The 15,092-nt window shown below is 43.0% G+C and overlaps 1 long non-coding RNA gene across 1 annotated transcript; it reads left to right on the forward strand.

Moving 5' to 3' along the window:
• Positions 1-901: 901 nt before the first annotated feature.
• On the forward strand, positions 902-2,490 carry LOC128895266 (uncharacterized). Its single transcript, XR_008461739.1, has 2 exons — positions 902-994; positions 2,026-2,490. It is a non-coding gene; the product is annotated as an uncharacterized LOC128895266 (long non-coding RNA).
• The last annotated feature ends 12,602 nt before the right edge of the window (positions 2,491-15,092 follow it).

Consider the following 15,092-nt stretch of genomic DNA (forward strand, 5'->3'; position numbering starts at 1 on the left):
CACCTCGCCTCGTATCGTCCCGCGGACGGTGAGACCACAATGCGGACACATGTCAAAACAATTGGCACACAGGTGTATCGAATTTAACGAAGAATCGACGGAGGCCGAAAGAATCGTGGCGTTGCGTCACCAGATCCCTTGTTGCATCGACGACGCTCCACGTCGCGGACTAAATAATTCTCGCTGACGAAACATCGCCATGGCGGCGCGAGGTTTCTTTCAGGAGTTTCAGGTACTCCGTCCTCGATGATGAACTCTTTTGCCGTGCAAGTTTTGGAAGGAGAGATAGGAACGTGCCTAAGGCTACGGTTGGATATTTTAATTGGATTCTTTAACGAAATTACTGGATACTTGATTATTTAAGTATAATTGGATTGGTGGGATGCTTCGAGACATATGGAGGATCTATCTAAACGAAACATCGGGAATTAAAGAATTTTTCCTGGTGAAACGTAACCATGGTGGACCATTTCTGCCTTTTTTGAAAACTGTTGTGATTCTACACGTTGAAATAATTGATTTCCTTGCATGTTTAGGGAGGTGGCGAGCTTAAAAATATTTTTGTGAACGCGACGTCGTCAAGAACAGAATAGGAACCATTTCCGGAATTTCGAGAACATGCGTGTTTCACTGTACGAGTTTTAAAAGGTGTCTAATATTCTACAATTATCTATTATTCGTATTTTTTAATAAATGTTTGAATTATTTAATTATCTAACTGAACTTTGATTCACTATGAGCTTTGAGACATATGGAGGATCTATTGAAACAAAAGGTTATTGGTTATTCTGTTTTATGTCGCTTTATCGGTATGAATTTTGTTCCGAGTCGCAGAAGAGGATCGATCAAGCAAGGAAGCGTCCTCGCCGACGCGATTCATCGATCCGTTCGGTCTGGATGCTGAATGGGCAACGATTCGCGTGTCTCACGGGCCCCTGGTAGCGTACACCGGTTCTTCGTTCCGTTGGCTCGATCGTTTCGAGCGTCGTCGTTTGTAAGTTACGATTATTGTCTCCGTACGCGCGCGCGTATCCTTCCTAACTCCACGTAGGAAGACGTTCCCATTGCGATCGGCGGCGTTTTATAGTTTTGCGATTCCATAATTCTATGACTCTATGATTCTATAATTCCGTATGATGCGACTGCGTAACTCTAGAATTCTAGAGTTGAGTAATTAGGCAATTAAAAAATTCTACATTACTATGGCATTAGAATTGGACACTTTGATACTTCACTTTTGTACCTATATAATTCTACTACTTTCGAAGTCAACGATTCCAAATTATACATGGTCACAATTCTATAATGAAATAGTTTAATAATTATTTAGTTCTATAACTGTACGATTATATTAAATGTGCGTGGTTCTACATAATTATACATAGTCCTACATAATTCAACAATTCGACAATTTAATACTCCTTTAACTTCGTGAGTAGACGATTCTGTAAGTCTATAATTCAACAATTTTCCAACTCAACAATTTCGAAACTCGGCACTTCTACAATTCTACAATTCGACACTTCACAAATTCTACGTCAACATAATTACAGAACTCTATAATTTTATAATTTTCCACCTCGACAATTTCGAATCTCTGTATTCCTACAACTCTAGAATTCGACACTACTCCAATTCTATAACTACACAGTTCTACATAGACCGACATGATTCTACATAATTCCACAATTCAACAACTCGATATCTCTTCAATTCTATGCCCCCACTCAATTCCATAACTTTATGATTCTACAATTTTCCAACTCAACAATTTCGAAACTCGATGCTTCTACAATTCTACAATTCGACACTTTACAAATTCTACGTCAACATAATTACAGAACTCTATAATTCTATCCTTTCGCGCCTCGACAATTTCGAAACTTCTGCATACCTAAAATTCTCCAATTCTCCAATTCGATGATTCTACAATTCCACAACTACGCAATTCCGCGCGATCCTACCTAAATCCAACCTAAATTCAACATAAATCCGTGGAATTTCGTTTCGAATTGTGCGTTTCAGGAGGCCGCCGCGATCGTGGAAGCTGCAGCCACGATCGCGGGGACGAGGACGAAGCGTATCGGCGCGAAAAGCGGTAAAGAGGTGAGGCGAGCGTAGGAGTGAGCGACGGTGGAAACGTCGCGGAAGGAGAGACGACGAGCGACGGACGAGCGAAAATAAGAGACAGGCGGAGTGAAAGAAGAGGGTAAACGGGACAAGAAGGAATTCCTGAGCGGTTCTCTCCGTCTACGCGGCGTCTCTTACTCCGACGCGAAATTAGGGTTGGGATTCTTTGACGAATTCGTCTGTTTACGAATATTCGAACGCTGAAGCGGGTCAGGCGTTTGTCGAATGCACCGCGGGAACCCTGACCGAAGTTCGGTCACCGAACCAATGACTATACTTCGTCTACAAGTGCTACCTGTCGTTGTTAACGATACATAAACGTAAATAATATCGGGTTGTTCCAAAAATGTTTAATAGAAGGTACGAATATTTATAGGACTGACCGTAATTCTACATCTGCGTAAAAACACTGTAATACTCCTATTAAACGAAAGTAAAATTATAAACACTCACCCCGAATATGAGTGTATTTATGCGATACAATAAACACCTAACAAATCAAACAATTTGACCCCAAAATAATTAAAATTTAAATTTCAAACAGAAAATAATTCGAATGGTCCAATCCCGCGCAAAACGAATGCAAACGAAGTCAAGTGTTGGTGGTCGTACACGAGGAGCGTCTGGGGGCCAGAAGGGGGCCAGAGAACACGGGACCAAGAGCAGAAGACGTCGGAGAAGTGTGGAGGAGGAGGAGGAGGAGGAGGAGGTCGCCGTTGGGAGGGGCCGAGGGGAGAAAAATGACAATCATCGTCATTTTAATAATATGCAAAGGTATAGTCGACTTCCACGCCGGGCAAGTGTGGCCACAATGGCGTTATATAATGACAAAGACACGCCGGGTCGGCTGGGTACCTTTCGCTCGACAAAAGGCGCGGCGTAGGGTCATCCTACCGGACCGGAACATGTTTTGTCCGGCGCGGACAAATGTCACCGATAATGTCTTCGGGGACTACGGGACCGTAAAAGTCGGCATAACCGCTGGAACGGGAAATATTATTCGGGATTCGTGTCGCGCTTCCGTCGAATCCAGTCGATCGACCATTCTCGCTTGCGCCATTCAGGGAAATTTTCGAATCGCGACGCGTAGTGGAAGCATTCCGAAGATTTGAATAGGGATTGGATAATGGGTTGAATAACGTGTACGGGGCGGTGGACAGAAAAAGAAAAATTGTTATGGAGAAATGGGAAGAAGGAAGAGAAGGAAATTTAAGAAGTTTCGAGTGGAACGAGTTTCATTTCTTGATATGACTGAATAATTATAGGAGAAGACATTCAGAAATGTCTTGGCACAATGTTGAAACATTCTTATCGATAAGTGCCGTACAGACGAGTGTTGTGACAGTTATCGAATGAGGTATATGAAAAGTGAAAATAAATTAGAAGTGTATGGGTCAAATTGACAGGCTTGGTAGCTTTACTGTTAAATGTGACTGTTCTATTGGTGTAAAATATAGAATAATTACGGAATAGTCTATTAGAAAATGTCTTGAAACATACGATTACAATTGCGAATACAGTGAATAGTCCGTAAGTGTCGTGCAGTCGAGTATTGCGACTGCTATCGAATGAGTTATGTGAAAAAAGAAATGTTTGAAATATATGGATTTTAGTCAAGGTTCACTACTTCATATTCGAGTCCACCAATTAAATTCATTGTTCCTCTTTTCCTGTATCACTGTAAACAGTTTCCTAAGAAACTTTGCCACCTGTTTACACAAACTCTTCCTCTCGCCTCGGCTCAAAGAACACGCTCCTCTAGTTCGTCCCATTAAAATTCAAACACCGTTCAGCTGGAAACATCAGCCTACTTCAACATTGTCTACGGATCGCCATGACACTTATCGATTACAGGTCTCTTCGAGTAACGCACAGGTCGCGTACAGGCCGGTCTGAGCCTGGTACTCTAATTGAAGAATGTTTAGGGTAATGTATCGACAGTTCAAGGCATCAATGGTTCCAAGTTTGTTGCTTTGGGAAGATCTCTGCTTGGGAGATTCTAATTGAAGAAAGTTTAGGATAATGTATCAATAATTCAAGGCATCAATGGTTCCAAGAATGTTGTTTTAGGAATACCACATCATGGGGGGTTGTAGTTGAAAAGTGTTTAGAACAGGGTATCAACAGTTACAAGGAGGTTCCAATAAAAAACCTTCTTAATAAGACAATCCTCAGTTGCTAAAAGTGACCAAAAAATCTCGAACTATACCCTGACACTCCCAAACAGAATAACACCAAACAGTAAACTCTTATTTAACGAACACATAGGTTTGTCCTTTTCCCAAAATTGAGATTTTTCACGCTTTCTCAACTACTTGAACCCTTTTTTCAGCCCTCATATCGACCAATTACGATAACTGTATCAATTCCTCCGAAAAAACTCCAAGTACATGGCGAAATCTATAGATATGAGATATTCCCGAAGGCTTGGTTCGAAAATCGCTGGAAGTGGTGATCGTCCGGTCTAATGGCGGTCGAGAGGATATTATTGGGAGATCTGGACTCTCCTTCGTGGCACGATCGAATCCGCGAGAAGAGGCTACGTTCCGGGTAACGTACGAGGTGATCTTTCACGATCGATCTTCACGTACACACACGTACGCTCGCCGGGGCACCGTGTGCCCCATCGACGGCCCCTCTGGCCCTCTTGGTCTCGTTCTCTATACGCTCCGATATTCAAATCGCGGTAGAACGCTAAGCCGGGCTCTTAACGGTACGGGGATCCGATATCGTAGCTGCGCCGAAATCATATAGGGAGATAAAAATTTGTCCCCGGCCGCGATTCGTCGGACGTCGCTTTGAAAACCAGCTGTTCGACGAGGAAATGTATTTCGCATCGAGAATTCCCGCGAAATGAGGCGTGGCTGATTCGGGAAAATTATGGTGTTTTCCTTACAGTGGATTTAATATTTTTGATGGGGAGTGGATCAGGGTGATGGGTCAGAAATTCAATAATGCGATAATTCGATGCTTCCTTAATTTTAAAATTCTAAAATTCTATCATTTTCCAACTTGGTGATTCTAACAATCTACGATACTACTAGGTTGTCCCATAAGTTCTCGGACACTTGCTACCAATGAATCATTTCATAATAACATTATAATCTAACAATAATTATTTAAAAAAAAAATGCCATTGCTTCAGATAGTTTCCATCCATCTTTCTGCCAATTGTTCAATTCCGATTTGGATCAAATATCATAAAGAATTTTAATGTGAAAAATTCGAGCATTAAGTGTCCGAGAACTTATGGGACAACCTAGTACCTTTCCATGCTTCCTCACTTCTGTAATTGTATAATCTTACAGATCCTCGTCTTGACAAGTTGAAAATTCCACATGTCTACATAATTATGTTTCTACGTTTGATTAATGTCGCGTCTGGAATTTTGAATCTCCTTAATTTCATACTTTGAACCACTCTCAACCTTCTCGACCTCACCACAATCTTCCCCAGGACAATCCCTTCGAGACATTCCTAAAATCAATTTAAAAAAAAAAAAGAAGCAAAAGCTATCTTTCGATACAAAATAATTCCCCAAAGAAATTCCTCCCCGGAAAGGGGTGACATTCATGGAACAGGTGTCGTTGTCGAATTCAGATTTTCACCTGACGAACGTCCTGCGGCAGTGTTCGCCTTAATGAAAACCCAGAGATCACCCCCGGTGCTCGTAGGCGCCGTCGACGAGTTCTCGACGCCAAAGAGGGACGGTGCCCCATTCCCCCGGATTCTGTTGTGCATAAATTTGCATCTTTCACGAAAAAGGTAAAACCCAGTCGCGGGTAACCGACGTGACGGTGGGCGAGGGGAGCTCGAGTTCAGGAGGAGGGTTGGAAAAAAACCGTCAGGTGGTTGCGTGAGGCGAGAAATATCGGTCACAGGAGGACACGGGCACCGGGAGAGGAGCGTCCCAGGTCGAGTCGGTTCGGAGGCTGCTTAAAAATTCGGACAATAGTTCCCCGGGCGTCTGGGTACATTTAAATGTATGTATTCATACGCTCGTGTATTGCTTTGACGAGAGGTGTGGTCAAAATTATTCAAACTGACCCGGACTCTTTTTTTCCTTTCGGTCTGGGACACTTTCTAGCGGAGTGGTGTGCGCGAGCTGCACCCACGTACTCCGTCCGTCTCCCCCCTCGTCCCGCCGCGAGAGTCGTGGTTTCTGGCTCTCCTCTCTGCCCTCTCGCGTTTCACCGTTGTCTCCGCGTCATTCTCTCTAGCCATTGTCCCGTCACGTGGTGTCGAATTCGAGATTGCGACGGTCTTCGATTTCGCGGCCGATGATCTCACGTCTCCGCGATCCCCATACCGCCGAACCGTGATCCAGAGGCCACGATCGATGTTATGTAGGCTGATTAACATGCAGAGGGAAGAGGGGGCTCCTTTCAACCCCGCGAGGGGGCTTTCGAAAGAAGTTTGGCCGGAGGCTAGGCCAGGAGGAGAAGGAGGACAGGGAAGTTGCAGGAGTATTAAATTGTTTGGCATCGCTGGGTTGAGATCTTGAAAAATTGGGTGAAATGGATTAGCGTGAGGTGTTTTCGTGATACAGGTGGATTTCTACGCTGGCAGGGTTCTTTGAGGAATCTTTGAGATGAGGAATAAGTGGATGGAAGAATGTTGGTTTTGGGAGAGATATTGGGGGTTGTAATTGAAGAATGTTTAGGATTATTTAGTAACAGTTCCAGGCATCAATGGTTCCAAGTATGTTGCTTTGGGAAGATCTCTTCTTCGAGGGTTTCAAATGAAGAAAGTTTAGGACAAGACATCAACAGTTCAAAGGATCAATGGTTACAAGAATACTACCTTCAGAAGAGCTTTGTCTTGGAGGGTTCGGGTTGAAGAATGTTGCGTTCCGAATAAAGAAAGTTTAGGACGAAGTATCAACAGTTCAAGGCATCAATGGTTCTAAGAATGTTGCTTTGGGAAGATCTCTTCTTCGAGGGTTTCAAATGAAGAAAGTTTAGAATAGGACATCAACAGCTCAAGGGATCAGTGATTTCAAGAATGTTGCTTTGGGAAGACCACTTTTTGTAGGGTTGTAGTTGAAGAATGTATAAAACAGGGTATTCACTGTGGTTTCAATTGAAAGCTATTCAAAATGAGGAATCTAGTTGCTTAAAGTGACTAGAAGATCTCAAACCGTAATCTGTTCCACCCAAGAAAAATAACACCAAACAGCAAATTTGTATCCTACTATCACATGGACTTCAGTATCTCTTCACCGTACGACTCGTCTTCCTTTTCCCAAAATTGAGAAATGCCACGGATCAATAATACCAAACAGCAACCTTCATCCAACTATCACATGGGCTTCAACATCTCTTTGCGATATCACTCACCCTTCTCCCCAAAAATTCAGAATTGCCAAGCTTCTACAAGTGCTCATAACCGTTTTTTAGACATCAGTTGGACCAATTACGACGTTTTCTTCGCATCCAATTACCGCCGATGTGCTCAGCGTCGAGTTCCAAGGGAACGAAGGAGTCTTCCTGATTTGAATCCGCAACGAGGTCGAGCGAAGGGTGGAGAAGCTGCGAAACCGAGATGGGAAACGTTCCGTCGCCCACCCAGCGAAATTTCTACCCACATATCATGAATGGACACCGGTCCAAGCTGGCCTCTCTATGCCGCGGCATGTTCACGGTCGGGCCGACTATGACATATGGGTAGCGCAAAAACCGCCAATGCTGATCGATTGGCCACGCTAACCAACCCCCCGGGCGTTTCCTCTTTTTCCACCACGTTCCCCATGCTCGCCACCTTATTCCAGTCGAATCGGCTCAGGATACTGTTATGGCCAGTGTAAACACTCTGTTTGGTGCAAGGTCCTTTTTGCCGAGTCTGTTTCCTTCTTAACGCCTTGCCTGGTCTTTCACAACTGCGTCCTTTTTACAGGGGATGAGTTTAGTAGAAGCTAGAAGGGGTTGAAATATCATGGTAGAAGATTCTAGTGTATCGCTGGTCCATTTTAGATTAAATGGCAAGACTGAATTAATGTCACGGTATGATGTCCTTGCACAGCTACCCAGGCCAAGTAGCATCATCACAGAAGAACGAAAGGATCATAATAAAATAAAACCTCAAAATCCTCAGTCTTCTTTCTCCAAATGCTAAACCCACCCCTTTATCATACTGGTTACTGCAAAGTTTTTTTTCAACATGTTGATTCGACTCAACTAATGTTACAATATGATGTTCTTCCTAAGCTACCTAATTATAGCAAGATCGTCCCAAAATGACCAAAGGATCCTAATAAAATAAAAAATAAAGCCTCCAAATTCCCAATTATCTTTCATTAATTGCTAAACCCACCCCTTTATTATATTGGTTACTGCAAAGTTTTTTTTTCAACATGTTGATTCCACTCAACTAATGTTACAATATGATGTCCTTCCAAAGCTACATAATTATAGCAAGATCATCACAAAATGACCAATGGATCCTAATAAAATGAACCCCCCCAAATCTCCAATTTTCTCTCTCCGATTGCTCAAATCCACCCCCGCGGCTCAAGCGAACACCACAAAACGACTAAACCGCATTCTCCGAACTCCATCCTGGCAACTAGATCTAGCGAAAGCGTCGCCGCCTCGAGAATCGTCAGTCCAGAGACGTCGGCAGCCGCCAATCTTCGTCTGTCGCCTTGTCCCCTTGGAAAGTCCCCCAACAGTCAGGTTCCTAGCCCGCTAATCGGCAAGAAGGAGTCCCGTCCCTCGAAACCGACGCCATCCGATCGATCGTCAATCGCGTCCGATATATCGAGTCCTACAAACGACGTCTATAAAAGGTCCCCTCTTTTCCATCCGTCACGGCCCCCTCCATCCCTCTCTCACTTTCTCTCTCTCTCTCTCTCTCTCTCTCTCTCTCTCTCTCTCTCTCTCTTTCTAGTTCTGTTCACCGTTCCGCGGGCCTCTTAGGCCGCATTCGCACGATCCTCGATGCTGGGCCACCTTCGGCACGACCTCTCTCGGTGCACCTACGGTGAAGGTTTAGCCTGTGTCGTAGGTGGTCGGCACGTTGGTGCCCGCTGCACGTCTGGACGTCTGTACATCCGCCAGTTGGATGTGTGGATGCGCACGCGAGCGTGTGCCAGCGATAGCTGGACGACGGTCACTACTCATCGCCGTGCGCCAGGAGCCCGAAAGTTCATCGGTACGGTTAACCGGCACGGCGAGGTACGGCTAGGCACGGCTTCTCTTCTTCTTCGTCTTCCTCCTCCGCTTCTTCTTTCTTCTCATCCAGCGTCGTTCTCCACGGCCTCTCCGGCCATTCTCGTTCTTAGAGGTGCCGACGAGCTTGACTCTTTGACTCCGTGCACGGCCAACTGTATAGGTCGCCCGAGTTCTAGTTTTAAAGGACATGCACGTACGTATCTCTCGGTCCTGCGCCAAGTGGGACTGGGAATATTTCAGCTAACTGCGAGTGATCCCCGTGGATCTTTGTTTCGGAAGTTTGGGAAGAGCTGATGGCAAGTTGTAGAGAGTCTTTGTGCTTTTTGTTTTCGATGTCCACTTGACGCTCTGTAGGCTTTTTTAGGTCCAGTGTCTGCTTGCATAAATTTATTCACTGGGTTGTTGAATAAACGTTGGTTGTCTATTCGTGCTGCTCAATTCGAGAAAGAGGACGAAGCTTGTCTTCTATACAAAAATCCCTGTTTACGTTGTAAACTGTTTCTAAATAGACTGGTAAACAAAGTGTCGATATTTGTTCCTATTCGCAATATATATACAAATAGTTGCACTGTAAATAATAGCATTTGACTTCGGTCCCTTGGTGCCCTCCCTTAAAACAGAAAGTATTTCGGACCATGGCTGACATTAATACTTAATGGTGTCATAGTTCTGGTAAGTCTTCAGGATGTTCGAATTTCAATCCTCTAGTTATGCCAACACAGGATTCGTGTGATGATGAATTCTGTCTTCGTGTGTGAATCATAATATGTATGAAATTTCGAAGGTGTAGAATATTTTTTCCTATGATAGCAATTTTTATTTTCCTGCAGTCTTTAGCGTGGCGATCTTCTATGTCTATCAACGCTTCACTTTACTGCTGTATCAATTCTCTTCCTACGTTTGAATAATGTCATATATTGAATTTTGAAAGTGTGGAATATTTTTTCCTATGGCAGCAATTTTTATTTTCCTGCAGTCTTCATCGACGTTTGCATGGTGATCTTCCATGTCTTTCAACACATCACTTTACTGCTAACGAATTTCCGTATCAATTCTGTTTCCACGTTTGAACAATGTCGTATTTTGAATTTTGAAAGTGTAAAATATTCTGCTCGATTCGAAGTAATTTTTAGATTCTTGCAGTCCTGGTCGACCTCTGCGCGGCGATGTAACCCTTTAACCCTTGACTGTCGGCTGGCCCAGCTCTGGTGCCAGCTCGATGGTCGCTTCCTGGCGATGGGTCGCGTGCGTGGGACGCTCGTAAAAGTTGATCCGAAACGCTTCCTCGCGGTCGTGTCGGTTCCAAATGGAATCGCGGCAGTTGCTCAACGCTATTCTATTTAACTATCGGCAAGTGTGAACGACGCGGGAAGAAAGTAATGCCACTTATAAATCGCGAGCTTCCTGTTCCCTCTTTACTTTATCCCTAACTCGACGTAACCGAGAATTTTTAGATCTTTCTCATTACAATTTGAGATATTTAATTCTTCGTGCTTTTAATTCAACCCTTCGCTGTCCTATGTCGAGTCAGACATCGTCGAGTCGAAAATCTGAACTGCAAAAGAATGAACCTCCGATTATTTTTGTTTCAGAAACGAATTTCTGTCATTTCTGTAATAATCCACGTAACTACTTTCGTGAATGAATTTAAATTTATTAATAAATAGAACAGACAGGCCTGGACTTTAAAAATAAAATTTACTCCTCGCGATCAATTATATTAAATTAATGTTTAACAGCAAACGACTTAAATTAATGTTTCTGTTTAAATCAAGCATAATTAGTGACGAATTGCCAACCATTAGCCTAGGCTGTCGATTGTAATCCTTCGTTTTGAATTAATTCTTAGATCGCAGCTCAATGACACGATCCCTGTCAATATTTCACACTAACCACTTTGCGAGAAAATTAACGATTTCCTTTCGCGTACACTGATTGTCGCATTTCTAATTCAGCGTCTCCCTTAAATAATCTGACAGCATTCGAGACAGATTAAAATCGCCTACAGCAATTTTTCGCGACCGCAAACATTGTCAACGCGACTCTTCTCACGATTCTTTCACTAATTTATCTTATGCATTATTTAACTTTGCTATTTTTGCAAATTTTTGAAACTTTTAGCGATTGGGAGTATAACGTCTAGGGGAACTTTGATATTTTCATTTTCAGAGTTTGCAAGAGTGTACTTCAAGAAAATGTTATCTATTCTCCGAAGTATACTTAAATTTGTAATAAAAAAAAAAATGCAGAATTAGAGTTCGCCCACGAGGATAAACCACAAGGGTTATCATTCGACAAGTACGAAATGCATTGATAAACTCAATTTTCGAAGGACACACTTCGATAAGCTCGTGAGGAATTTAATGAACCTAATAATATACGTAAAAATAATTTTCCTATTTTTCAAAGTACCTCCAAATACAAACTGGTAAAGAAAAGTCAGAATTAGAGTTCGATTCTACGGAATTAATTCTCAAAGAAGACCTTAGCAGGAGTAACCAGACTGCGAAAGTCCCCCTGGATAAACCACACAGGACACACTTGGCTTGGTGCGCGAGGAATTTAATAAACCTAATAATATGCGTAAAAATAATTTTCCTATTCTTCAAAGTATGTCCAAATAGAAATTGGTAAAGAAAAATCAGAATTAGAGTTCGATTCTATGGAATTAATTCTGAAAGAAAACCAAAGCCCCGAGCAACCTGCATGCCCGAGTTCCCCCCGATAAATCACACAGCACACGATTCGTGGAGCGCACGAGGCATTAATCAATTAAGTTTGCCGACCGACTGATTACTCGAACGCGCGTGTCAAGACACGGAACGTACCGCGGAGGGTCATTACTGGGCATCGGGACGAAGCCAGGAGCCAAAAGTTCACGGTTTAAACGGCGAATCTCAGCCACGAGTCTTCCTCCGTCCAATGCGATCTTTCCACCTCCGTGGCCGCCGCGGTGGCGAGCAGCCCGTCGATGGCAGGCGAGTGCACCAGAAGTCCCCGGGTCTCTCCCGCGGCAGCTGGTGGCTCTTTGCCTCTCAGCGACGTCGTAGAGAGTAGAGACCGACCGAGTTCGAGTTTTAAAAGACGGGCGACACACAACACACGAGAGTCGTGAGCGAGCAGAAAACGCTCGCCGGCAGCCTCGAGTTCTCCATAGCTCTCCGCTCCCCGATATATAGGGCAACCGTAGACTCTCACGGTTTCTGCGAGCTATTCATCTGCATACTCTTCGGGTGCCTCTCCTCTCTACTCCCCCGGTTTTTCTTCCTCTCTTCGATTCGCCATCCTATATTCGCCTCCGTGCCAACCCTGTCGCCACGCGAAATTTATCGTATTAATTAACTGAAAACAGACCCGGGGTAACCTTATTTTTCCCTCTTGCTTCATCGGTGGTTGCTGAAAGTACCATTTTTACGTCGTTTGTTTTGGAGCAACTGGGAAATGGCTAGTTGGACAATTACCGAACCGAAGAAGAGGAACGTCTTTACCGTTCTTACATATTTTCATAGAGGGTCTTTTTCTATGGTCATTATTTACAAGGAGATTTTTCTATTAATAGTGTTACAACAATGAGACTTCTAAAAAATCAGGGAACCTTGTTTTCCGTTCCTAGATTTCTTCATGGAAGCCTTTGTTTGCGAAGTAGCCATCTCACGATACAGACGACTCCTCGGAAATGGCACTCCTGTCAATAACCTCCTGGGCCATTTTTAATGCGTACATAAGAACGAGTAAAAAAATATTTTCTTCGTCTTTAAGGTGTAAATAAATAGTGTGTAAAAGGAAAAGTGGGAACTCGTCATTCTTTCTATGGAATTAATTCCGAAGTAAGACTCGAAAAGCAACTCGAGTCTCTTTGAGAGGTTCATCTATCTTGACGACTGTCATGATGATTATTGACATTTCACACTATTCTCACTTGTAATCAATTGAGAACCGTAATTTAAGACAGTTTTAACGCTAAAACTAACAAGTACATTTGATCCACTCAGCTATTAACCCTTTGCACTCGAGGCCTTTTTTTCTTGTATCTGCCAGGAACTCGAGATGCTTTCTTAGCATTCTATTGTCACGAATGCTAAGATTATATTGACTTCGAAAATGAGATCTCTAATTTGAGATTTGGGAATCAGGTCACCTTTGCCACAACGACAATCATTTTATTGGGACTTCGAGTTCCAAAGAAATTAAACCTAAAGAAAACCTAGTGGTGATTCAGAGTTACCTCTTGAGTGCAAAGGGTTAACAACTCCTATTACGAGTTTTGTGGACAATTACTGTAACAGAGAATTAATTTGATTAATAAATTAATTTGTTCCTCGTCTCTCCAATTACGAAGATGTAGTTGTATATAAATGACGTAACTTCCTTCGCTCCTTCCTGCCTTTTTCTCCCATTTTCGCGACTGTGTACCCCCTTCCGCAATTTTCACCAAGGACCCTGTATCTAGACCGTCTCCTGTTTTTCAACCACCTCCTCTAATCAACGTAATTATTCCATCTTCCACTACGATATCGTCATTCTGTTTAACACCAAAACAATCTCGACGCACCCTCGACCTAACTCTTCGAACTATACCTACCCAAAAACCTAGCAAAACGTCGGAGAGAAGCGAGTCGAGAGACAGAGCAGTCGGCGTTGCGACGATCGCACGCATTTTTGCCGGGTCTCGGAAGCGCTCAGCTTCTGACCAGTGGTTACAGAAATCCCCCTTTTGTCGCGGCGAAAAAAATCGACGAAACCGCTAAGAGCGCAATCTGAATACCGCTTCGCCGCGTCACGATTCGGTCGGAGCCGTGGCTACACGATGCGACGCCGGTCGTCGCCGTCTCTCCGCCGCGACGTACCGGTCGTAACGCCGTCGTACGCCGCTGCCTCGTGTAACGCGGCGGCCGCAATTTTCATTAAACATTGTGATTTCGTGTAATGTGCTTCGACGATTTTTTTTACCGACGCTCGCCGACGCCGCCTCGACGTTTCGCTTCCTACTTCTATTATACTCCCGGTTAAGACCGAGAGGACGCCGCCCCCCCTCAGGCGACGAATTTCTGTCTTGCGGCTCTCTCTTTCAGGGGACAATGGCGATTGCGAACACCGGCCACGGGAAAGAACTTTGAAGAAATTATGGTTTTCTTGTATGGCTTGACTTGGAATATAAATGAACAGGTATTTTCAATTTTTATGCGAGACTGGGTACCGTGGAGGTATTTTTGAAGAATCATGGAGAATTTTAAATTTTGTCTTCGTTTGCGATAAACGTTTTCTAGTGTTTATTTTGTTTGAGGTATAGCAACGATACGGAGCACATGCTGTTTCGTTTTAATACCGTAACACATATATATGTAAAACATGTTTGTACGAATACTTGTGACACTGACTGAATATGTATCTTTGCTTTTACATCAAATATATTGCTATTTATTATGACAATACCTTTTACTTGAGGTATAGCAACGATACAGTGTATATGCTGATTCGTTTTAATACTGTACGTTTTTTTTTTAATTATAAAAGATATTTTTATAATAAATAGCAATTTATTTCATACAAAAGCAAAAATACATATTCAGTCAGTCTCGCAAGTATTCGTACAAATATGTTTATTGAGGTATTTTATCTAAATTATATAATAAGTTTGGTCTTTCCAAATAGATGTTTTATTATACACAAATTTTTAGATAAATTTCTTCGATAGACATAACGGGTACGAATATTCATAGGAATGATTGTATATGTCTGTATTGTATGTTTCCAAATAGATGTGTCCAAACAGATGACTATACATATGTA

The sequence above is a fragment of the Hylaeus anthracinus genome, unplaced genomic scaffold, assembly GCF_026225885.1.
Source record: "Hylaeus anthracinus isolate JK02 unplaced genomic scaffold, UHH_iyHylAnth1.0_haploid 5, whole genome shotgun sequence".
NCBI classification, from domain to species: Eukaryota; Metazoa; Arthropoda; class Insecta; order Hymenoptera; family Colletidae; genus Hylaeus; species Hylaeus anthracinus.